Source organism: Lissotriton vulgaris, chromosome 8 (genome assembly GCF_964263255.1).
Source record: "Lissotriton vulgaris chromosome 8, aLisVul1.2, whole genome shotgun sequence".
Taxonomy (NCBI): Eukaryota; Metazoa; Chordata; class Amphibia; order Caudata; family Salamandridae; genus Lissotriton; species Lissotriton vulgaris.
Window position 1 is genome coordinate 1,333,020,558 of NC_141696.1, and position 25,042 is coordinate 1,333,045,599.

Sequence of the window (25,042 nt, forward strand, 5' to 3'; positions counted from 1 at the left end):
CATGAGGCACAGGGTCAGACTGATTTGCATATGGCCATGTCTGAACTGGGGTGGTGGAGTGAGTTAAAGAATGATGATGCATAAAACCCAGATCAGTTGACTGGGGGTCAGTGTTTGATTTGCTCAAAAGCTCTGTCCATCATCCCCTTTGGCATCACTTTGTTCGCCCTAAATTGGCAGGGTATGTCCAGACGTGGGTCTCTTGGTCACTTTGCCACTGGATTCAAGATAGCCTGGATGATGAAGGTTATGAACCCAAAACTGGTCCCAGGATGCTTGTTTAAGGTCCAGGGAAGACATGGCTTGGCAGTTTGGGCTGGACTGTTTCCATGAGGCACAGGGTCAAACCGATTTGCATAGGGCCATATCTGAACCGGGGTGGTGGAGTGAGCTAAAGAATGATGATGCATAAAACCCAGATCAGTTGACTGGGGGTCAGTGTTTGATTTGCTCAAAAGCTCTGTCCATCATCCCCTTTGGCATCACTTTGTTCGCCCTAAATTGGCAGGGTATGTCCAGACGTGGGTCTCTTGGTCACTTTGCCACTGGGTTCTAGATAGCCTAGCTGATGAGGGTTATGAACCCGAAACCGGTCCCAGGATGCTTGTTTCCGGTCCAGGGAAGACATGGCTTGGCAGTTCGGGCTGGACTGTTCCCATGAGGCACAGGGTTAGACTGATTTGCATATGGCCATGTCTGAACTGGGGTGGTGGAGTGAGCTAAAGAATGATGATTGATTAAACCCAGATCAGTTGACTGGGGGTGAGTGTTTGATTTGCTCAAATGCTCCGCCCATCATCCCCTTTGGTATCGCTTTGTTCGCTCTAAGTTGGCAGGGTATGCCCAGACGTGAGTCTCTTGCTCACTTTGCCACTGGATTCAAGATCCAGTCCAGGGAAAGCATGGCTTGGCAGTTCGGGCTGGACTGTTCCCATGAGGGACAGGGTCAGACAGAACTGGGGTTGTGGAGTGAGATAAAGAATGATGATGGATTAAACCCAGATCAGTTGACTGGGGGTGAGTGTTTGATTTGCTCAAACGCTCCGTCCATCATCCCCTTGGTATCGCCCCGTAGCATATTTGGCAGCATTGTTTCTGTAGACAGTCATGAATGGCGCTTGTATGGAAAATACATTGACACCACCTCATCGGTTACATACATACACTTCAAAAGGATTTCACTTAACAAAACAACCAGCAACTGCAGAGATTTTATTTTGTTTGGTGACCCCAAGCCCCACTATTTAATGCCTAATTGTTCTTCTCTCTCAATCTATGGTATGGGTGTTACTCAGTAAAAACTACACTTGAGTGAAAGAACTCTCCCAGAGCTTTGTTTAAAACTTGACAGGGACACGGTTTGGAGGTCGAGAATATGGCCGTCTTTAAATGAACATCTGTGCGCTCATTCCTTCATGTCAGCATTTTACTATGAAAAGGAGAATGCATTCCTTGTCAGGAAGCAGGGGAGCTCTTAGGCATCTAGCAGAGCTTGTTTTTCCAACTTTAGAGGATGAGGTATGTTTCATTCATTGATGTTTTCATCATGTTTTCTCTTCATGACAGTGGCTCGGTGCTGTGGCCATTACCCCCAGGTCCCTTATGTCCTCGGCCCATTCATAACTTATGGAGATAACCATCTCCCGACTGAAATAAAAACAAGAGGAATGCTGGGATATCCCTACTGCCCCTCCCCCCAGGAGTACAAAGGTAGGATCTACCCAGCAGCCCTCCTGTTCTTTTTTTCTGTCTTCGACAGAATGGTTGATGGATGCTGTTGGTGAGGTTGAGCTGCACCTGCTCCTGCTGGGCTTGGGTGGCGTACAGGCTCTTCTGGCTCCTCCTGCCCGGCTGCCTGGCTTTCCGGGCAGGAGTGGTGTTTCCTGATATGTATGCCCCCCGGCCTGCCGGGCTTGCTGGGGGGTATTACTTCTTCGCGGCCGTGGTTCCGGTTTTCTGGCCCTTTGCGGCTGGTGCGCCGCCTCCCGGTTACTTCCGGGTCGCTATGCGCGTCTCCCCGAGCCTGGCTGGGTGGGAGACGCGCTGCGCTGGATGGTCGATCCCGGTTCCGGCTGTTGGTGTGTGGGGGCCTTGCTGATGCTGCTCAGGCCCCCGCTCCGGGTGAGTCCCGCTTTTGCGGTGTTTTTACTCCCTCTGTCTGTGGATTTGTAATGGCTGTCACTTTTATGTTATGCTGTGTTTTCTGGTGCTGCGCTGCATACCAGGAATGCTTGTTTTTGCACTCCTGCCTCGGATATCTCGAGGCTGCCGCTGCTGCTGAAGCCTGCCTGGGAGCGTGGTGCTCGGTGTCCGGCTGCATTTCACTTGCTTCCCCCGGTGGGTGCTCGGATGCGGCATATCTTGTTCCGGAGTGTTCCATGTGGTGCCAGGGCGTGTGGCGTAACTGCAATAGCTGCCGACTTTGGAGCTGGTGACCCAAGTTCGATCCTCGGCATTGGTTCCACTTCCTGTGATGGAATCTTTGCATTGCCTTTCTGGTTCTGACCTCTTCTGCAGGCCCTGGTCCCGGAGCTGCCTGTGTGTGTGTGGGCGCTACGCTGCTTGCTGCCCTGCGCCCCTTCTGCTCGCCTCCTCTTGGTCGGTCTTGGAGGGGGGTATGCGACGGGGTTTGTTTTTGGCCTCTGCTGTTTGATGTTGAGTGTCAGCTGGGCCGCTGCTCTGTCCCTTGCTCTCCTGGGCCTGGGTCTGGGTGGGGGGGTGTGCTACCTGCGGCTGTGGTGGGGCTGCTCTGTCCTTGACACTCTGCCTGTCATGCCCTTTCGACTTGGTCGGACGACATAGCGGTGGGTGGTCCAGGTTCTAGTCTCGGCGGGGGCGCTCTTCCTCCTATGTTTCTGGGCGGACGGCTGCCTCTGCCGTCTTAGGTGCTGCCTCCCTTAGTTCGTGCCTCCTATCGGCTCGGCACGCTTCCAAGTGCGGCGCTGGACTTTGGGTCTCAGTCTCTGGGGTGCTTTCCTGGGCCCAGGTCTGGATGGGTGTGTGCGCTGCTGCCTGCCATGGGGGCTAGTTTGGCTGGTCTTTGGCCTCTGTTTTGTTCTGGGTCTGGTGGCTCTGTGGCCCTCTTACCTTCTGGGTGTGCGGTTTCCTTGGCCTTCCTGTGCGCTTGTTGTGCGGGGGTCTGTGTGCGGAGCTGTGCGGGGTGCTTTCCTTGTTCTCGCTGCCTGCCTGTTTCGCTGCGGCTGGGTGTGGGTGCCTTTCTCCTTGATGGGAGCTCCTCGCTGCCGTGCTGCTGTTCGTCCGCCTCCTGGGTTGCCTTGGCTGACACTTCCTTTTGCTGTGTTGGTTGACGCTTTGCCCTCTGTCGGTCCTCCGGTCCCCTGTGCGGCGTTTGGTTGGCATCCGCTCTGGCGGTTTTGCACCTTTGTTTGGTGTCGGGGCTTGCTTGTGGGCTCTGTGCTGCCTTCCCTTTTGGGGTTTCCTGCTGCTGCTGTTTCGGGGGTCCGCGATGCCTTCCGCTGGCCCCGGTTCTCCGGGGGTGGTCGTTCCGTGGGTCTGTTCCCTTGCTTCTCTTCTTCGGGGGTTCCCTTACTCTTGGCACCTCTGGGGGTGTTTGCCCTTTATGTTTCTGGCTTGGGTTCCGGTCGCCTCTGTGGTGGCTGGTTCTTTTCGCCGCTCCTGCCTTTGCTTGCTCGTGGATTCCCTGTGTGGTTGGGGTTTCCCTGCCTGCTTGCTTGCGCCTTGCCCTCTGGTGCTCTGGTGTCGGTGTCGCTTCTTTTTCTACTTCGGCGGATTGTTTGGGTTGCCTTCTGCTTCCGGCTCTCTGCCCCGTCGGGTGGTGGGTCGTTGTTCCTGCTTCTTGGGACGCTGCGCGGTGGGTCCTGTGGGCTCCCCTCGTTCAGGTTGGCCTGCCGTGCTGTTCTTCCTCGGTGGTCTTGCCTCCTCTGCGGGCTGGCTGTTGTGGCCTCTGCCCTGCTTGGGGATCCTGGTTCTTCCCTTCCTGGTTCCTGGTCCTGTTCCTCCTTTTCCTTGTCTGCGCCTGGTTCCTCTCGTAGGTGCCGATGATTCTTTGGGGTGCTCTCTCCCCTCTGCCTCTGCTTGGGTGGCTTGGGCTGCCTTGGGTCCGGCTGTTCTGTTCATCCCGGCCTGCGCCTGTTGTCGGGCATGGTGCGTGGTGGGGGCCTGCTGGAGTCCTTCTGGTGCTGTGGCCTTCCCTTTGCTGGGTTCTTCTGTTTCCTGGCTTCCCCTCCTGTGTCGGCTGTGTTACCTGCCTGTGGCCTCCGGGTGGCTGCCGGGCCCTGTCCTGCCTCCTGTTCTCGGGGTTGGTGTGTTGTTCCCACGCTCCGCTGTCTGCTCGGTGGCTTGGTCTGGCCTGGTTGGTTTCTGCCTGGCCGCCTGGAGCTGCGGGGTGCGATTGGCTTCTTCCTTCGGTTTTCTTCCCTGCCTCTTCTGGTTTTGGTGGTGGTGCGGGGTGGCCGTTGGTTTTGCCTCTCCTGGGCCTGTGGGTTTTTCTCTCCCCGGGTGTCTACTGGGTCTGCCTCCCGGCCGGCTTGATGGGCGGCATGGCTTCCTCGTGGCCGGTGTTCCGGTTTCTCAGCCCTTTGTGGAGGGTGCGCGCTTCCCCGTTTCTTCCGGGTCGCTGTGCGCGTCTCCCCGTTGCTTGGCCGTGTGGGAGGCGGGCTGCGCTGGTTGCTGTGCCCTGCGTTTGCTTCTGCTTGGCCTTCTGCAGTGGCTTTCTGTGGTGGTCTGTTGCCTTGGGCTTCCTCCCTGTTGGCTCCTGTTCTGGGCTGGTCTGCTTTCTGTTTGTGCGTCCTGCTCTGGGTTGCCTGGTTGTACTCTTTCTGCGGTCCTGGGCTGCCTGGTTGAGTCTCTTCTGGGAGTTTCTTGGGTGGCTTGGCACTTCTTTGCGGGTGCCCTGTCTGCCTGTGGGGTGGCTGGTCCCTGTGTCGTGGGGTTCCGGTTGCTTGAGGGTGTGGTGTGTTCCGGTCTGCTTCTTGTTTCTGGCCGTCACGCTGTTGCCTTCTTGTTTTCCCTTCTTGCCTCTTCTAGGGTTTGTTGGGGCATTGACGGGGCTGTTGGCTTTCGGGCCTGTGCTCTGTTGGGGTCTTTCCTTCTTTGCCCTTCCCTTGTTTTGGGTTGGTTCTGGGGGTTGCTTTTGGCTTCGGCTTTGGCTTCCTGTCTGTGTCCTCGGTTGCGGCTTTTCGCCATGCGGGGTTTGTCCCCTGTGCGTGCCCTGCCTTGGGTCTTGCCGGGCTGTGGGGTGTGGTTTGCTTGTGCTTTCCTCCCTGGCTGCGGTTGCTTCTGTGAGGTCCTCTGGGGTGGTTTTGCCTCGGTCTCTCTGGCCTCTGGGTTTCTGCCCCGGTCCTTTGCTTGGGCTGTTTGGGGTCTTTGTGCCTGGCCTGTCTCTGGTTTGGCTTGGCTGTGGTTGTTGTGTCCTTCGGGGTTCCCTTGCTGTTGTCTTGGGTCCTCCGGGTCCTTGGCCTGTCCGGTTGCTCTCCTGCTTTGGTGTTCGGGTTTGCCTTCTTCGGGCTGTTGCTTCCTGCTCCCGTTTCCTCCGCTTTGGCTGGAGTTCTGTTTTGGGGTTCCTGGGGTTCCTTCGGTTCCCTTTCCTCCTTTTCCGGGTCTCTTTGTCCTGGTTGGTTGCCCTTGTTGGTTCTCCCTGCTCGGGTTTCCTGGAGGTGCTGGTTCCCTTTGCTTTGTGTCCTCGTTTTGCGGGACCTGGTGGCTGGGCTTCCTGGGGTTTGCTCTTCGTTCCCTGGTGCCTGGGTTTTCTCTCTTTTCCTGTCCGTGGGCTCAGTCTTGCGTTCCGGGTTGGGGGTTGGTGGGCTTCCGCTGTTCTTCCCGGGATTGGTGTTGTTGGTCCTTTGGTTCCTCTGGTCCGCTTGTCTCCTGCCTCTGCTTGCCTGGGTTGTCTTCTTCTGCCCGTTTCTGGCTTGTTGGCCTGGTGGCTCTTGGCCTTTCTCTTTGTTTGGCCTCTCTTCTGCTGTTGTTCTCTTGCCTGTGGTGACTTGGGTGTCTGTGCTCTCCCTGTCGCTGGTTGGCTGTGGGGTGTTCCTGCAGTGGGCTGTTTGGCCTCTGTGGTGGCCGGTCTGGTTGTCTGGCTGTGCGCCCTTGCTCTTGTTGGGTGTCTGCTGGTCTGGTGGGGGTCCCTCTTGTCAGGGGCTCTGCCTGGGGCTTCCCCGGTTCTTCCTTTTTCCTTCTGCGGTTGCTGCCTTGGTGTGGTTTCCTGGGTTGGCTTCTGTTTGGGTTAGGAAGGCCGGCTTTTTCTGCTTTGGTATTTCTCCATAAGTTATGAATGGGCCGAGGACATAAGGGACCTGGGGGTAATGCTCTATTACTTACCGGTAATCTTCATAACTCCTGGTCCCGTTGTCCTCGGCCCATTCATACGCCCCTCCCTCCCTCCCGGGCGGCCGGCCTTCCTGTCTGGGCTTGTTTGTACAGGAGGGCTGCTGGGTAGATCCTACCTTTATACTCCCGGGGGGAGGGGCAGTAGGGATATCCTAGCATTCCTCTTGTTTTTATTTCTGTCGGGAGATGGTTATCTCCATAAGTTATGAATGGGCCGAGGACAACGGGACCAGGAGTAATGAAGATTACCGGTAAGTAATAGAGCATTTCCTGACGACGCACAGTGAAATGTTTCCTGCGCATAATGTAATACCTTCAGCACAGACTTTCTAATGGAGCAGGCCAGTTCTCTGATATTAGAATAATGCTGTAAGAGAGATATCTAGTCAATGGTGCAGAAATATTTCTTCAGGAAATACACAGAGCAGCTATTTTTCATTAACGGAGTCTCTGTCTCTCTTTGCTACAATCCCTAGGTTTATTGTCTCTACATGTCAGAAGACAGCTACATTACTTTGTTTCACCTTAAAGGAAGTGCCTTACTGGATGGGGAGTAAAACTATGATGCCACCTATTCATTTATGGAATTGTTTTGATACATCAGGAAGTTCAGCCTTTATCTTGTGCTTGGATGCTTCTCATTAAAAGTAATATTTACATGATTATTTCATATCTACTGATCACCAGAGCATGTAATTTTTGCTGGTCAAAAGAAATACTTGTTGGTCATTCTGCTCACGTTTATAGAGAGAGTGAAGAAAGTTAATGATTCTAACAAATGGGCCTCTGTTCCCAGAAATAATGTTCAATTAATGTAACTATTGAACCCTCATTGAAGTACACAATGGTACTAAACAAGATGATATTCCTAGTTGCATTCCAAAACGAATTGCTTCCACATCTAATGTGACAGCACAAGTCAACGACTGTACTGTGGCCACCAATTCATTCAACAAACACCCAAAAACGATCCTCCCTCTCCTACTAAATCCCCTCTTATGCGAACTATGGAAATTCTTGCATAGGAAATAAGATTTCTAAGGCCCTTCATGAAAGAAATTAATATAACGCTACAAAAAATTGATGCTAATTGGTCAACAATGAATAAAACAGTAACTGATATTCAGCAACACAAAAGTGATACTGAAGATGTGTCTTATAAAGTATATACAATGGAATTGGAGGCTACCCTTCTTAAGACAACCAGAAATCGGAGAAGCGATTTTAGAATTGATGGCATACCAAACAATTCTGAAGGAAATCATCTTTCTGAAACAGTTTCTTAATGTACTTCTACAATTAAATTGCCCAAATGGATCTGTGAGAAAGAGGTCACCCACGTTTTTTGCTGACTGGTATTGTTGTTTTTTTAACTCTGCATACTGGGGCCCATGCTGTCCTTGCTCCAGTCCATCTGCTCCGAACCCTAAAACCTGGTAAAATTGGCCAATCTCCAATTGACGTATTTCACTTTACATAAAGGCCATAGTATATGGTACGGGAAAATACACCAGTGGCATGAAAAGATAAATGCCACAGTTGGACTGCTGCGCTTATTGTGCCATCCATAGAAAATATGGCTTCAGGTCTATGAATAGACCTCCAACTGCAGGTTTAAACCAGCAAGCAAACCATTCAAAATAATCCTCCATATACATGCTAAATATGTCATGGCTAAGAAGGCTTTGTAGCCCATGAATATATGACTTTACCACGAATACAAATACTCCGCATGGCATTACCACACGAATTTTACTTCGCAAGTGGCTGTACCACGCAGCTTTTTAGAACGCAAGTTCTAAACTCGCATTTCAAAAACGTTACGTTCACCAGCTCTTACTTCCATCCTCCATCGAAATATGCGTTAAAATACGTCTACTAAAACTAAAAAAGGACTTCAATTATGACGTACTCGCCACGTCTTCGGTGCGGCTCTTTTCTTTTTTTTTTTATTGACACTTTAGTGCATTTTTTTATTGTATGTAGCCTGCTCGTTTTTTTTTTTTTTATGGGGGGGGGAGACCCTCCCAACCCCCCAAGGCCACCCAGAACTTACATGCTGGACAACCAAAAGGAATACCACTTGCGTGGTAAAGACGGTCGTTGAAGGCTCCCTCGTTGAAGAGACGTTTGCGGGGTAAGTGGATCGTTGAAAACGTCATGCGTGGAAAAGACTTTGTTGTAAATGATGTTTCCCGCTAACCATAAAGTACGTGTAACAGCGTGAAATCAAAGATGGCCGCCGGGAGAGGTGAGGCGACTGCAGAGGCTGGCAATCTAGATGCGTAAAAGTCTCCAGAAGCCAAGGTTTGACCTCAAGAATGTGACAAAGGAGAAGAAAGCATTTACAGGCCAGAAGCACGGGAGCAGCGTGCGTGAAGAGAGGAGGAGAGAGAAACAGAAGCCTATAGAGGGAGACCAATGGAGAGGAAGGTGGAGGCAAACGATGGAAGATGCTCCGATTACACGGAAGGAGTGCTGGCCAGAGAAGAAGACCAAAGGAGAGAAGAATCCCACAAGGGGAACCCAGAGAATCCAGGAACCGAAGAGCCGGGGAGTGAGGAGGTGCAGGAGTCACCGGTGCCTCACGAAGGGAGAGAGAGAAACAATGGGGCATATTATCAAGGGGGTTTATCTCCGCTTTTTTGGCTTTAAAAGCCAAGAAAGCTGAGATAAAATTATCTCCCTATTACCTAGCTGTCGCTTACACCAGTTAGCGACAGCTAGTAGGAGATAGCGGCCATCTTGGGCCCCACTTTGCATGTCAGTGATATTTATCACTAATGACATGCAAAGTGGGCGTGCCAAGATGTTAGCGACTGGAAACAGTCGCTAACATCGCTATCTCCTATTACCAACTTATGGAGATATTCGCGCTAAGTGCAAATATCTCCAAAAGCTAACACCTCCCCTGAGCAGTTCTTAGCCATATTATCCAATGGGAGGTGGATAACATGGCTAAGAGCATTAGCTTGGCAATGCATGAATATCGCGGACTATTCAGCGATATTCACATTGCGGCCGATTTTTATTGCATTTGCGATAAACCTTGGTAATACCAAGGTTTATCTGCGATAAAAATCGCCGCAGCTCAACGGTAAATTTTTGTCTCTAACCAAGCAATAGCGATAATTATCGCTATTGCTTGGTAATATGCCCCAATGTTTTCCTAGTGGCTGAGCTCCAGTCAAGGGACCGTAGCTCAAGGCTAGTAGAAGGATTTTCCATTATCAAATTGGTGGAAGGGAGGAGAGGGTTCCCGCACTGGAGACAGTGGGGGCCTACAAGTGCGAGACACAATAAAGCCTAGACACAGGTGTCAGATGGCCTTATCTGCTGTAGTTTCCAAAAAGCATTTCATTCAGGACTGCTATTTTGTTTCTTTCAAGGGTCCACGGTCTGGTCAAAAAGAGACTTGAAGAAAGTGGCTCTTCTGAGCTGGTCAAAGAAAAGAAGAGAACTGAAAGCCTGTGGAACAATAAGACTTATTTTGGTTTTCCCACACACTATATCTCTATCTCTGGATTTAAAATAAAATAACCATTTCATAAACTGGGCTGTTGTCACATGGCTATCTTTTACAGTAGGGTGCATAGTAAGTTGGACATGATAGAATTTATTGTTGGTATGTACCTACAGTGACTAGTCCCTAAAAACTATTTTCTTTTTTGTTTTAATTTGAGACGAATATAAAAAAAGAAATAGCTTCTCAGGCAGTGGTAGTACAAATTTCACCAAATAAAACCCCAGGAAATTACAACAAATAGAATCAATATTAAGAGCACATCGTAAATGATTCCCTCAAAAGGGGAAAAGGGAGGCGGTACATTAAGTGCGTTAGTGCTGCATCATAAATAAGAACATTGGAGTGTTAAAGCGGGTACATCCACAGGGCAACAGAACACCTTACTCTTGATGCTACTTCATTATACAATCATCATTTAGAAAATTAACACCAAGAGCTTCCCTAATGGACCATAAATAATAAATAGTACAGTGCTAAAGTGCTTTGGAATTGACTAAGGGCAGCAGCTTTAAACAATTTATTAAATTTCTGGAACGATGAACAATAAATAATATAGTGCTGAAGTTTCCCAGAGATAGTTAAGAACAACAGCATTAAACAATTATTAATAAAGTGCATACGTAGAAGCACAAATTGCCAGTAGATATAATTTCAAGGCTGATTTTATACTCATGGGGAATCACAACCATTAAATCTTTTTTATTAGTAAATATAAACCGATAAAGCTAATAGAGAAATGGCCCTAATGTATGGAATAAGAATGTGTAAAGTGCCAATGCGCTAAAGAGATAAAATAGTCCATATTTCCTGATTGGATGCTAATAACAAAACCTAATCCAGGGGGAGCGTTGTACTAGACCACCGGTACTCATAGTACTGCCCGCGGGCGGCCAGCAGCCCAGCAAGCCTTCGTTGGCGGCCCGTGGACCTTGCAGACATCCTACTAGTGTTTTTTGTCCGCAAACACTGCCAGTTGCAGCAGCGCTCTATGGGGGCGAGCGATTTCAGCGAAGGTTAGAGTGGATATGCTGGGGCGCTAAGAAGAGGTGAAATACAACAAAGCCTCATTAACGAGTAAATAGTCTTTTAAAGACCTGTGAAGTACTCGGGTGCAGCTGGGAAGCTGTCTCAGCCCTGGCTGACACACATACAGGCCAGGTGAGGTGACAGGGAGGGAGAGGGAGGGAGACAAAGGGAGAGGGAGGGGGGAAAGGGAGGGAGAGAGAGGTAGACAGAGGGATAGAGACAGAGGGTGACAGAGAGAGGGAGACAAAGAGAGGGAGACAGAGAGGGAGGGAGACAGAGGGAGGGAGGGGGAGACAGAGGGAGGGAGGGCGAGACAAAGTGAGGGAGGGATACAGGGGCTGACAGACAGAGAGAGACAGAGGAGACAGAGAGATGGAGGGAGGTAGACAGAGGGAGGAGGATGACAGAGGGAGGGAAAAAGAGGGAGGGAGACAGACGGAGACAGACAGAGGGGGACAGACAGAGGGAAGGAGACAGAGGGAGACAAAGGGAGACAGAGGGAGAGAGAGGGAGACATGGAGGGAGGCAGAGGGTGACAGAGGGAGGGAGGGAGACAGAGAGGGAGGCAGAGAGAGAGAGAGACAGAGAAAGAGGGAGACAGAGAGAGGGGGGAGGCAGAGGGAGGGAGACAGATGGAGGAAGGGAGATAGAGGGAGGGAGGAAGACAGAAGGAGGGAGGGAGACTGACAGAGACAGAGGAAGGGAGACAGATGGAGGGAAACAGACGGAGACAGAGGGAGGGAGACAGACAGAGGGAAGAAGACAGTCTGAGTGAGGGTGACAGAGGGTGAGAGAGGGAGAGAGAGAGGGAGTGTGACAGAGAGAGAGAGGGTGAGAGAGAGGGAGAGAGAGAGAGGTGTGTGTGTGTGTGTGTGTATGCCGGGTCTGGTGGCTCAGTGGACGAAGGCGTCCGCTGCAGCGACCTGTGTTCAACCTAATGGTCACAGTTTTTTTTTTGCGCTAGGCCCGCCCCCTCCCCCACTGACCCCGCCCCCAACGGGGCGGTCCTCTGCCACAAACCACACTATAAATTTGTCCCCCGAGAGAAGGTTTGTACCCATATACTAGACAGTTCAAAAGCTTTCCAAATGGCTAAAAAGATTGGGAGGCTCCCGACTCGTCTTGCATTTGCCTCCTTAAAGGCTTTGGTCCTCCTCATTTTTGCGTATTAACATTCAAAATTTGAAATATTGGTTGTTTTCCAATATTAACCCTGCTGATAGTTTGTGATGTACCAAATAATGCTAAGTGGCTCCGGGCATAATTGTACATTGAACACATTTACTTAGTTCTTGGAATATCTTGTTCCAGAATTGGTAAAGTGAAGGGCACATAAAGACAAATGTAGCCAGTCCACCCCCCCCCCCCACCTCTTGATTGGCACCAAAAGCATTGATCCAGAATAGATTGAAACATCTTATGCAACCTATGAGGGGTATAATATGCTAGCTAACTTGATAGGAATTACATTCTTTTAAAATTAGCAGCCCTAAGGGATTTGCGACCCATTCTGCAAATATATTGCCATTCCCATTCCCAAGTTGCAGAGTATCCAATACCAACTACCCACTTTAGGCAATTTATTATCACCTAAAAGATGAATTAGGAAGTGTGTTTCTTTGCTCATTACCTGATGATTAGAAAACAAATGGCAGGCTAGAACCCGCCTGATTAAAAAAAAAATGCCTGGATGTGACTTTAAAATGCATTAAGCACCTTGGGGCAGATTTACAAGCCCCTTGCGCCACTTTTACGTCATTTTTAACATGAGAAAAGTGACGCAAAAGTGGCGCAAGGGGCTTGTAAATCTGCCCCCTTGTACCTACCCTTTTTGGTGAGTGTTGCAATTTTCAAAAAAGCTCGTAGTTTTGGTAGAATTGCAGACTCTTTGAGCACACAGTTTAATAAAAACTTATCAAAAATCGTTGCAGCCGAGGAAAGTGGCAGTAGGGGAAGGAGCTCTAAGACCGACCTCCTGGGCACTGGGCACTGGGATCACCGATGCAGTGAAAATCCCTGCTGCCCTCCCTTCCGCCCACGACTCGAGAGGATTCACCAGAACATAACCGAAGGCGGGCAAGCCAAAATCGCGCTCCCGCCAGCTCCAGGAAATGAGAAAACGACGATCAGCACCCCAACATCTCCAGAACTGCAACAGATGCCTCAGAGGTGATCAGCTAAGCGGACCTCACCCGATCCAAGGACACCCTGCTTTGGACCCATGAGAGCCCCACAATCCAAGCCCCCGGTCCGTAATGGAGAAATAGCAGGCATTGAGACACCAACAAACTCTGCCACTATAACCGACAGTGCCTGACCTCATGATGGCCACCCTCGACACAGAACGTAAACAGTCAAACAACTCCACCAATGACCTCACCCGATCCAAGGACACCCTGTTCTGGATAAGCGAGAGCCCCACAATCCAGGACACCAGACCGAAATAAGGAAATAGCAGGCACTGAGTCACCAATGAACTCTGCCACAATACCGACAGTGCCTGACCTCATGATGACCAACCCCAACATAGAACTCCTACAGACGAGCAAGCTGCACCCATGAGCCACCGAGGGTCTCCGCAAATCATTCCAAGGGAGTCCTGTCTGTCCAGGACCCAGGATTGGAAAATGAACAGTGAGCAGACTGCGAACTCCACCGTGCAATCTCCAGTGCCTGACCACCAAATGGCTGCACTTGGCTCAAACCCCACTGATGAGCTAAATGCACCCAGGAGGCAGCGTTAATTCACAAAAGAGGTAAAACACATCATTGTATCACCCACGCCCATGCCCCGGACCACAGCAACGAAGCGGCAAGGGACCCCACATCACCGGGACTGCTGCTTCCCTACTATATTGTGCCCTTATGGCCTGACCCGAAGATGGCCGCCCATGGCTAATCTCCCGGAAAACGGCACCGGGGAGGTGCAAAAAAAAACCACTGCCTTGTCCTTCGCCGGAAATGCACTCAACATCTGGGACTCCATACCAGCTGATATCAGGACTATCCCTTCCTTTAGCAAATTAAAAAAACTCCTAAAGGACCTTTTCCTCAGCCGCTCCTAGCCGAATCGATAGCTGCTGCTGTAGTGCACAAGCCAGCACTCCGTAGCACCCTGACTCTGTGTTCTTAAGACCCACTTCTCCCACGCTCCCTGACCCATTCCTCACACCTCCTCCCAAAAGAGGTTCAGCCTATGACAGCATGCACGCAACAAGGTTATCTCAGGACTTCCTCACCCCACTGAGGCACAACATGCTGGGACTTCTGAACCAATATATATATACCGCTACCTTATTGTGTGACTTTTGCAGTGACTCTGTAGTAAAGCGCTCCGATACCATCGGGTCTGGCCAACCCTATATAAAACGCTTCAATAAATAAATTTATTAATTTGAACTATATTATCTAAGCCTGCTAATATGTCTACAGACCCTGAATTTTATCTGACTGCAGGACACAAATCTTAACCTTTTGATGCTTATTATTGCATATGCATTTTTTGAAAAAAGAATCTAATCCTTTAAAGTATGAATTGCTACTCTAAATAGGTAGGTTATAAAAAAGAAATAGAAATAATAGCAAAAGGGTAATTTTAGTTAAAATAAAAAACAAACTTTAAGGGAGGGTCCAAGGGGTATGAGATTACCGACCTGCTAGTGTCCTGTCCCCCAATCTCAATATACTAACAAAAATGGGACACAAGTGGTCAAGTACCATGTGGCTAAGACAGAAACATAACAAGTGGCACAGGCTGTGTCTGATATAAGTGTCACAGCAGTGTACAGAAAACCCATCAGTCCTCACGATGCGGAGCATCATCATCTGGGATTTTTAAGAAAGAAAAACTGGTATCTCAACCAGGAGTCCCACTAGGTGTTATCGTGAGACATCCAAGGAAGGATCCGCCAGTGATGTGAACCAACCAAGAAATGAGATGCGGTGGTGCTGAAAAATTCTTAGTGAATTGTAGTTTCAGAAGTGGTGTGAGAATAGCATGAAAACACAAATTGACTATTAATGATGCCAAAATAGAACAAATTTATTAATGGGTCATCATAATGCCAAGATTAAAAATAGTGTTGGGATAGTCTGAATAAATGGTAACTATCCAGTGATGTTTAACTCGGTCGACATTTTTCAGCCAATCAAGGGCGATAGTTAGCCCACTGGCTTTCTTTAGGACCAATAAAGGAATACTACTGCGATTGTGCAAAGAAAATAAGTGAATAAATAATCAGAGAGATCCTACCATTTTGTGGGATTCCAGTATCTGGAAGCGGAGTCTCTGAAATTAATTTGTTTCCCAGATAAATCTTGAGACCGACCTCACCTCTCCTGGCGTTTGCTCAGACAATGAGGCCCCGCTCTGTCCGTCGGTACCTCGGGCTTAGTCCTAAGTCCTAAGCCGAGGGGGAGGTCACCCTCGGCATAGGACTAAGCTCGAGGTACCGACGGACAGAGCGGGGCCTCATTGCCTGAGCGAGCGCCAGGAGAGGTGAGGTCGGTCCCAAGATTTATCTGGGAAACAAATTAATTTCAGAGACTCCGCTTCCAGATACTGGAATCCCACAAAATGGTAGGATCTCTCTGATTTTTTATTCACTTATTTTCTTTGCACAATTGCAGTAGTGTTCCTTTATTGGTCCTGAAGAAAGCCAGTGGGCTAACTATCGCCCTTGATTGGCTGAAACATGTCGACCGAGTTAAACATCACTGGATAGTTACCATTTATTCAGACTATCCCAACACTATTTTTAATCTTGGCATTATGATGACCTTTTAATAAATTCGTTCTATTTTGGCATCATTAATAGTCAATTTTAGTTTTAACGTTATTCTCACACCACTTCTAACACTGCAATTCACTAAGAATTTTTCAGCACCACCGCATCTCATTTCTTGGTTGTTTCACATCACTGGCGGATCCTTCCTTGGATGTCTCATGATAACACCTAGTGGGACTCCTGGTTGAGATACCAGTTTTTCTTTCTTAAAAATCTCGGATGATGATGCTCCACCATCGGGTGGGCTGATGGGTTTTCTGTACACAGCGGTGACACGTATATCAGACACAGCCTGTGCCACTTGTTCTGTTTCTGTCTTAGCCACATGGTACTTGACCACTTGTGTCCCATTTTTGTTAGTATAGTTTTAGTTAAAGCCATCTCCTGATTAATGATTTGGGAAGAATGGTCCCTCTATTGGGTAGGTCTTTATCTTTAGTGAGCAAGGCGTCATAATTAAGTTGAGTTAGTTGTGAATAATGGTTAGTTACATATATCCCTAAGTACCAAATAAGGCACTGGGAGACCGACTGACACTGAAGATCTTGGCGGAGTGCCTGCCACGTTGTGCATGCATATGCACGACATGCATTTTTGGCATTGCGGTGGGTGCTGCTTAGAGCATCACCTGCCGCAATGTTAAAAATGCAGAATGCGCCCGCCAGTGTGGTGGGCGCATCCTAATCTCCCCCACCTGACCCCCGCACATATGACGGGTGTTCCCTTTTATCGTCAGGATGGTGGGCGGACAAAGACCGCCCACCATCCTAATTATGCCCTTGGAGTGAATGGAGTACACTAAAAAAATGCCCAAGTCAAGATATAGGAACTGAATCCACCCTATCATACAAATTCCTATAGTGTTGTAAAAAAACCTAATCTATCTCATTGTTCTCCACTGTTAACATATGGGTGAGTGGGTTCTTGCTCTCATTAATACAGTCAATATTCTTCTTAATGCTGGTTGACCAAGCAAGTTATTTCCTATTTGTTATGTTGTTTTATGTTAAGCAGCACTTGTATCATGCACAGTTACTCCAAGGAGTGTCCCAGCGTGTGCCCTGCAGGTGATTAGATGAGAAACAGAGAACTATTTAAAAAGTAGGGTCTTCAGTCTCTTTCTGAAAGCCTTAGGGTCACTCAAGGAACGCAACTCCACTGGGAGGTGGTTCCAGGCTATGGCCCCCATCCGTGAGAGGGAGCTGCCATCAGTCCTCTGCTTACAAAACCGGGGGACGCATGCCATAGCTTGGTAGAGGGACGTAGTTGCCTAACCGGAGGGTAGAAGCTGAATTTTGCACTCAGTTAGGCCGGATTATGACCATAGAGGGCAGACTGAACAATTACCAGAGATTTAAACTTCACCCTTTCTTTCACTGGCAACCAGTGGGGGCCACGAAGGTGCTGCCTAACACTTACCCTCTTAGAGAGGTTCAATAGTAGTCTGGCTGATGCATTCTGAATAAGCTGAAGTTTATTTAAGAGGTAACCAGGCAGACCAACATACAGCGCAACACCCATGGATTCTGAAGCATTCCCAGATTGACAAGATTTCGTAAACCTGGGAATGCGTCGGATTTTAATGCCTCCTCAGGGGAGTCGTTAAAGTGGCACAACAAAGAGAAATTCCTTTTTTTCTCTTCGGGCCCGATTCACAGAACTAATCTGAGACATAATCCTAAACTTACTACTTTTGGTATTCACAGATGGCATTTAGTAGTACTAAAGTTAGGACTCCTAACTTTACTATTACTAAATGCCTTCTGTGAATACCAAAAGTAGTAAGTTTAACCAAAAGTAGTAAGGGGCAGATTTATGAGTTCTGGCGCATCTCTGCAAATCAGCAGGGATGCGCCAGAACACGATGTGTCACGCAACTCCCTCCTTGCCGCACCACAGATGCGCCGCATTTACAATGCGGCGCACCATGGTGCAAGGAAGGCCAGATGCCTGACGCATCTTGTGGTGTACGGGCGGCGCATTGCTGGAGTAGCGTCGCAAGTGCGACACAACTCCTGCAATGTACAGAGGCCACCCATACATAACGTGGTGCGTCACTCCTTACGCCTGCTTCAAGCAGGCGTAAGGATTTGACCCAGCAGCGTCGTAAAACTGACTCAGTGAAATCTTGTAGATTTCACTGCGTCAGTTTTACGGGGCTTTCCTACGAGGGAACGCCCACCCTGCGACAGAACGCCCACATGAAACCTGACGCAGGTTTCATGTGGCGCAGGGTTTTACAACGTGACGCATCTGCCTAGATGCGTCACGTTATAAATAGGTCGCAGAGATGCGCCACATTTCCGCGCTGTTGCGTGACGCAACGGCGGCGTAAACGTTGCGCAAGTCCGATATAAATCTGCCCCTAAGTGCCTTCTGTGAATACCAAAAGTAGTTAGTTTAGGATTTTGTCTCAGATTAGTTTTGTGAACTGGCTCCTTTGTTTTTTGCTCTTTCTATGTGCGCCAAAAAATGTGACTTTTAATGTAAAGGCTGGCTGGGGTGCTAGAGTGTGAACTGATAATGTTGCTTCACTATCTATGCAGATCATTTGTTCCTGCGTGGATGGTATTCAATGGTATTCTGATTTAGGTCATGGAATATGGATCTGTGCCATGATTGTGTAACAAATGCATCCGTAGCAACCTCTTCCATCACAATAAAAACTCTTCAGCTAGTTCTTGCAAATTGTATTTTTTTAGCTCCTTCCTCGTTTTCCCTCAATCTCACACTCCTTCCCTTTCTCTCTTTCTATTGGCTCTCTTCTCTCTTGAATATTTCTTACCATTCCCCATTACTATTTGCGAATTGCGTGCACAAAAGAACAAAGGAGTTATGACATGACAACTATTACAAAAGAAGTAATAGTTAGAGGGGGGGAAAAGTCGTTAACATTTATTATTTTTTTACATACATTTTTATCATTTTTTCTGTGAAGCAAGAAACTTAAAACTAAATTATGGTGCTGTGTGAAGCAATGCAATCCATATTTGTACCATTAATCAACACCTGATTGCCTCTATTTGGCACCTTCCCCACGCACCTTAATTTCCTGCAGATGTCACACTGCTTCCCTCACGGTCGCACAGACTTCTTTTTACCCGTCGTAATGTATTATTGTATTATTTAGGTCGGACATCAAACGAGTTATCTCGGGAGGGAGCATAGATACATTTACCCAACAAAGACGCATGCATTCGTGTGCAGGAGAGCTCTAGGCATTGCATATAGCCTGAGGTTGTCGGGTGGAGAGGAGCAATCCCTTTCGCGCGCAGCTACAAAGTTGCGGATCATGTTCACATTAGTGCTCGCAGCAGGCAAGTGCAGGAGTTATACGGATACACCAAAGGTGTCAGAGTGCTTTACAATAGCACTGGAACATTAAACAAGCATTTGCAGTGCAATAGGTCATTTTATTACAGGAAATTTGAGCTATTGGCATTGCATTATTATTTGCAAAGCCAACAGCTCAAGCTTTCAGTAATGAAAGACCTATTGCACTGCAAATGCGTGTTTAATGCATATGACAACAGAATTCGAGCAGCCGCCTTTAGCACCATCAGATTTTCTTTATAGCTGGAGCCCAAAGTGTATTGGGTACCGAGTGGATGTTCTGCCTCGTTCCACTTCCTACCTCCTCATTTTACAATGTGGGGGAGGACCTGGATTGCCTGTATCCCTGCTTTCTTAAAGGTGTTCGGGGTGGATGAAGACTATGAAAGTCTCTACTCACAAGATGCACTAGTATTATAGTCTCCATTTTGAATGGCAAAGAACAGAGGGGCATATTACCAACAACTAGCAATAATTATCGCTATGTTGGCTTAGCGGCAATATATTATCGCCGAGCTCCGCCGATTTTTATCGCAGATAAACTTTGCTATTATCAAGGTTTATCTCAAAAGCGATAAAAATCGGCCGAAATGCATGAATATCGCTGAAAAGTCAGCGATATTCATGCATTACCGAGCTAATGCTCTTAGCCATGTTATCCACCTACCATTGGATAATGTGGCTATGAACTGCTTAGGGCAGGCGTTAGCTTTTGGAGATATTCGCGCTTAGCGCGAATACTTCCAAAAGTAAGTAATAGCAGATAGCGATGTTAGCGACTGTTTCCAGTCGCTAACATCTTGGCACGCCCACTTTGCATGTCATTAGAGATAATTATCGCTGCCTTGCAAAGCGGGCCCCAAGATGATCGCTTTCTCCTACTAGCTGTGGCTAACTGGTGTTAGCGACAGCTAGGTAATAGGGCGATAAATTTATCGCCGCTTTAGCGGGAAAAATTCCAGCTAAAGCGGCGATAAGGCCCTTGGTAATATGCCCCAGAGTTTGGATGTGGATAGCAACCGGGATGCTTCCATCAAGAGCCCCATATTGTGTGTTTATTGGAGGTCTGTGTTTTTGGTGTCACCCAGATTAATTCTAACTACCAAATGCTTCATGTGAAAAATTGAATACATAGTGCAATGTTGAGAACTTGCAGGTTATTTCTTTAACTTTTTTATGGAAAGCTACACAATACATATTTAAAAGAATTTTCTTTCAGGTCAGTAAAGTCAGACCAATTCCATTGAGAAGGTTTGTGGGATTAGCCAACAAACACAGATCATGTGTGCGTAAATACCTGGTACATGTGAAAAAAGGCAATTTTCAAAAATCCGACTATTTGGATGTTCCAGGAAGTTCATAAGATTCTTTTTGAAAAAAAGCAGTGTGTGATGTTTTTTAAGGTAAACCATGATATGGAATGCGTGTGAAAGATGAAGGTGGTGTTTGTAAAGATTTTGCAGTTTATAAATGCTTAACATGTTGTTTTCTGTGTCCAAGAAAAGCTTTTCCAGGTTTATTGCTTTGATTTAAGTAACAGCTACAATCTGTGCCCTGGCTCCACAGCAGTCTCTTTTGATTGTTTTCCTCTGGCTTTCTTCTCACAATTAAAGGAGGATGAGGGAGGTTGTAGTCCATCCTTTGTTACTGGTGGAAGCTGAGTGGAAGCAATGTTAATAAGAGACGTTTTAAGCCGCGGACAAAGTAGGAAATTGCCTAGGGCCGCCACCTATCAGCCCACTCTCTACTACTTACTCTCTACTCTCTACTGCTCTCTACTACTCACTCTCTACTACTCTCTCTCTCTACTACTCTCTCTACTACTCTCTACTTCTCACATTCTACCACTCACTCTCTACTACTCTCTACTACTCACTCTCCTACTCTCTACTACTCTTACTCTCTACTCTCTACTCACTCTCTTCTACTTACTCTCTACTACTCTCTCTCTACTACTCTCTCATTACTAAACTCTACTACTCACTCTCTACTACTCTCTACTATTCAATCTCTACTCTCTACTGCTCACTCTCTACTATTCTCGCTCTACTTCTCTCTACTACTCTCTACTACTTACTCTCTACTACTCTCTCTCTACTACTATCTACTCCTCTCTCTTCTACTCCCTACTCCTCTCTCTACTACTCCCTACTACTCTCTACTACTCACTCTCTCCTCTCTACTACTCACTATCTACTACTCACTCTCTACTACTCTCTCTCTACTACTCTCTAGTACTCACTCTCTACTGCACTCTACTACTCAATCTCTGCTACTTGCTCTCTACTACTCTCTACTACTCTCTATTACTATCTAGTCTACTCTCTACTCTCTCTCTCTCTCTACTACTACTCACTCTCCACTACACTCTCTACTACTCACTCACTACTACTCACTCTCTACTACTCACTCTCTACTACTCTCCTACTCATTACTACTCACTCTCTACTACTCACTCTCTATTACTCACTCTCTATTACTCTCTACTACTCACTCTCTATTACTCTCTACTACTCTCTCTCCACTACTCTCTACTATTCACTCTCTACTACTCTCTACTCTCTACTACTCACTCTCTACTACTCTCTACTACTCTCTCTCACTCTCTCTCTACTACTCGCTCTCTAGTATTCTTTACTACTTTCTACTGTCTACTACTCACTCACTACTACTCACTCTCTACTACTCACTCTCTACTACTCTCCTACTCTTTACTACTCACTCTCTACTTCTCACTCTCTATTACTCACTCTCTATTACGCTCTACTACTCACTCTCTATTACTCTCTACTACTGACTCCCTACTACTCTCTACTACTCACTCTCTGCTACTCTCTCTACTACTCTCTACTACTCACTCTCTACCTCTACCTCTCTATCTCTACCTCTACTTCTCGCTACCTCTCTATGCGCACACATATGCACATATATATATATGTATATATATGCTATATGCATTTATATATACATACATACATATATAAACATATATATATACATCTGCATTTCTATTTAAATACAAATATAAATGCATGCATACATATACATATACATATACATATATGCATGTTATGTACATAAAAGTTTGAAAAACACTAATAAAAGCAAAGCTAAATAGCCGCCTAATAACAAACAGAATTGCTTTAACTTAAACGAGGGCGAAACCTATTGCTTTTCCAATGCTTGTTTTAAGCCCATGGCCGGTGTTTGTCAGTGCGATCACCTTAGTATCTCGTCTGTGATTTTTCAAGTAATTTATTAGATTGCGTTCATGACCCGATACTTTTCCGACCTTTCTGGACATCCTCTTCTGTTTTTCGGCTGGCATGTACCAGTCCATTCCCCCTTGCAGTGCCATACCTCTGACGCAGCAGGCCGCCATCTTAGTGCTTTATCACTGTTGCGATCAATAGACCGACAGCAATTGTCCTTAGTCCTTGCCCTTTTGCTGGAAGAAGTAACGCCCTTTCTCGAGTGGTTTTCTTCTGACATGTATGTGACAGATACGGTGTTATGTAGATTACATCCTTTGTTGTTTCTGAACTTATTCTTGGAGTTGTGAGCCATATAGTAAACACCAAGCTGGCGTCATTGTGTGCTCTGAGAAGGTACAGCCATCTTGCAGATTCTCAACCTGTTGAGTGGGTCCCATTGTGAATAGATTGTATTATTGAAATGTAATCTCTGCCGTTTACCCACTGTGTGGTGACATATGTTTACTTTGAAAGGCCTGGGGCGACTCGAAGGCAAGTTTTACCTGTCAGTTCTCTCTTCCTCCGTGTTCATACTAGTTTACTTTCGCTGTTGATCTTAAACCATCACTTTATGACCACTGTTCTCAGCACTGGGATAGCATCGTGGGAAATGGCTGAGTGGTGTGCAGCTTTTTTAATTCATTAGAATTGTCAGTGTCCTATGCTTATGCAACTATTGTAATAAATCACAGATTTCCAATATTCAAACCACAGAAAAGAACTATATGTACCTCTGCTTCACAATATAGTATAAAACACAAAACACAAGAGAATTAAAGATGGAATCAAATAAAGAAAAAAAAATTGAAAACAAATAGGATAGACAAAAGAAACGGAAATGAAATGAAAGAAACTGAAAGAAAGAAAACGTAAATGATAATAAAAAGAAAGGAAAAGGCATAAAGAGAAAAAGTAAACAAAAGCAAAAAATGACAATGAAATAAAAGGGGGGAGAGGTTTAAAGGAAGAAAATATGAAAATATGAAGAACGTTGACAAGAAACAACTTTTGACACTTAGGGGTCATTTACTAAGATTGTATGCCGTGTTTGCGTCACAAAAGTGACGCAAATCGGCACAAAATCTGTTTTTTCCGATTTACTTTCCGGTGCTAAACTTGTTTAGCGCTGGAAATAATGTGAAAGTAATGCAAAGCAGCGCATAGAGTTGCTTTGCATTACTTAGCGCCAAGGGGGCGTACCATGGGTGGAGTATGAACGTTCCCATGCCACCACCCAAAATTTGGGACGTGATCCAGCGCCACTAAAGAAATTCTGTCTCAACCACACTACCCAACACCTCAATACTCACCATTATTTAAAAACTCTCACAAGGCCCATAAGAAACTGAGACAGATATTTGGCAACTGAATCATGTGGCCTAATTAATCAAACCTAAATAAAATTTATATGCACTTTATATACAACTGCAATTTATCATCATTATAACCATGGTAAATAACGGAAACATTTAATTAAGCCTCCCAGGTCGATAGATTAACTGATGGTAATGTCTAAAATAATCAAGGCCAGCTTGACATTTTAAATCTTTTATTTTCAAAGGAAAAGCATTTTAATAAGAAAACTTTTATTAGCATTTACTTTAGCAGTTTATTAATAAAGGCACATTGATCATGGCAATTCAAATAATCAGAAGCATGAATATTAATCAAACATTTTTTAAACCCTAAATCTATTTCCCTAACTGACAACCTAAAGGGGAAAATGCAAAGTCAAATAGCCCTATTAATGCTTAAATGAAAGAAAAGTCCATCAGCATGTCATCGTCTCATGGGAATCAGGAAGTGCGGGCACGGGCTCCTGACAAGGGTCCAGTTTTTATACCTTTTCTAACTAACTATGTATCTAAATTTCTAAAAGACCCCAGAAATTCAGCTTCGCGATTGGCTGAGCGAGAATATCTACCATTCTCCTTTTAGGCCAGCAGGATTTTCCACGAACCTGTGCAAAAATAAAAAGACACGACATAGACAGAAGCACATATAAAATAAGCACATGCCAATAATTAAACAGCCGCATTAATGTTGACAAGGACATTAGACAAGGTTAGTAGATTATTTTTAAAACAAACTTGCATATGCAACTTAAAGCAGGTAATATTAGTCCCGCGTGTCTTAACTCACTTTTAATCTAGGTTGATTAGTGAAAACCATACACAAACACATTAATATAATTATTAATTATGGAAATATGACTTCACGAGTCAGAATAAAATTATTACTGAAACTCGCTCCATCAGACGCGTAACCAAATTTACTAAATAAGTTAGACAGGATTTAGCGTCAGAAAACTGAGCCCTTTTGAAGTAGGCACAAGGAAGGAGAAAGCCTTTAATTTCTCCTTCCTTTTCCAACTTTGTACATGTGCTGCACTGTACAGTGCACATACAAAGGGGGGACATGGTTTAAGTCAGTCTATGCATAGTATTTTGTACTGGAAGGATAGCCTTGCAGTACAAAGCCTATGCTAGACTCAGGGAGACACCCTTGCACCATGGCGCAAAGGTGTCCCCGTGGCGCACGGGGGCTGATTTCAGCGGCGGTGCTAGGAAAAGGGGAGGAGAGTGCCATATTTCAGAAAATTTGGCACTCTCAACCTCTCTTTTTAAAGCAGTGAAGCATTTGCGGTTGTTGCACTGCGCTGCATGAAAAAGTGGTAAATCTGCCCCAGAGACAATAGAGAGGCTCTGGATTGTCATGGAATGAATAAGGCCTGTAACATTATTTATTGTAAGATAGTCAAATGAGTGGGTAAAGCCATGTGCCACAGCTGAACGGCTATAAGTCCT